This window comes from Ambystoma mexicanum, chromosome 3p, assembly GCF_040938575.1.
Source record: "Ambystoma mexicanum isolate Mex_15411 chromosome 3p, UKY_AmexF1_1, whole genome shotgun sequence".
NCBI classification, from domain to species: Eukaryota; Metazoa; Chordata; class Amphibia; order Caudata; family Ambystomatidae; genus Ambystoma; species Ambystoma mexicanum.
In genome coordinates this window covers 87,738,487-87,740,286 of record NC_090925.1, presented here as the reverse complement: position 1 = coordinate 87,740,286, position 1,800 = coordinate 87,738,487, and positions in this window count along the sequence as shown.

Genomic DNA, 1,800 nt, shown 5'->3' with positions numbered 1-1,800 from the left:
CCAAAATCCATCTACTCTGTAACAAAATAATGACTAAGAAAGGCTTACTATCAGCCAAACGCACCAGACCCTCATAGTATTGCCCAACTCTAGCCCCCCCAACTCCCTGCCTGAGCCAGTCTGCAGCTTCTCCTTTCATCCTGTATCCCAAGCGTCTGTCTTGAATAACATCCAGGTCCTCAAACCCTCCAACTGCAAAGGAGATACCAACCCTGCTAACAAGAGAAAGCTCTGTGCTCCCATCCTAACCCCCATCATCACAGAATTCATTAACCCCTCATTCAACTCATGTGGAATACCCATTACTATTAAAGCAGCATGGGTCACCCCTTTACTAAAAACACTCTCTGGAACAGACAATCTGGATTCCTACCAATACACAGTACTGAAACGGCTGTTATCGATCTAAAAATGCAACTTGACAGTATTAGAGACACTGGTAATGTTGCCATCCTAGTCTTCTTAGACCTCTACGCTGCATTTGATCTTGTGGACCATGACCTACTCTGCCTAGACCTTTCTGGGATCTTCCACTTCTTACCTGAGGCAGTCCGATGTATCAAATCCTTCCTAAGAGATCGTACCTCCAGAGTCTTCATTGACAACGACTCAGTATACCCCATCCCTGTCCCTCTTGGTGTCCCACAGGGCTCTTGCCTTTCCCCAACCCTCTACAACACCTACACCAATCCCCTCTTTGATATACTTGATACCTTGGGTCTCACCCACACAAAGTTTGCGGACAAAATGAAAATTCTCATCCCCATCTCCGGAAACTACACCAATGACTAATACACATTATCAAAGTCTTCTGTACCATTCAGTTGTGGATGGCTACCCACAACCTTTTGCCTCAATGACACGATGACAGAGTTACTCATTGTAGGCTCACCCGCTTGCCTAACCTTGGGGCTCTACCTTGACGCAGAACTAACCATGACGAGGTATGTTAATGATCTGGCATCTCAAACCTCCCACACCGCTAAACGTATCTCATTAAGCAGACAATTCCTGAGCCCCAAAAATTGCCTCACGCTCCAAATAGTGCCAAAGGGGTTGGTGCCAACCCAATCACAATGGACCAAATAATCTAGGGTCCTATAGTTAGTAGAACCAATAGGACGTCGTACTTTTATTGACATTCGCAGTAGTCATTTTTGAAGGAAGGGCTTAGATGCCCACCTGACAGTGTTTACCCAATCCCCTCACTCCGTTACCATATACAGATATAGTACCTATAGTAAAGTTACCTTTTTCCAACAGTATCACTGGTCAGGCTCTGGCCTGGCTGACTTCTTTCCTCTCCGATCGACCCTCCCAGGTCCAAATGGGCTCCTTCCTCTCTGACATCTTTTTCTCCACCTGTGGTGTCCCCCAGGGATCCAACCTCTCTCCCTGGCTCTTCAACCAGTATCTGGCACTCCTTGCCCACCGCATCGCCGCTCTCTGCCCCTACTTCCAGTGCTATGCAGACGATACCCAGCTCATCTTCAGGCTACCCTCAGCCTCCTCCTCTCCTTCCCTCATCTCCGACTGTCTGTCTGCTATCCATGAATGGTGCGCCGCCAATGACCTCTGCCTCAACGCCAGTAAGACTGAGATTCTACTCATCGGCACACCCACTCCCTCCTTCCCTGCAGCTCTCTGGCCGGCCTCCCTTGGCCCCCTTCCTGCCCCTACCTGCAAGGCTAAAAACCTCGGGGTCATCTTCGACTCCACACTCTCCTTCTCTCCTCATATATCTGACGTTTCTAAGAAGTCACACTACCAGCTGCACCTCCTCAGAGGTATTCTTCCCTT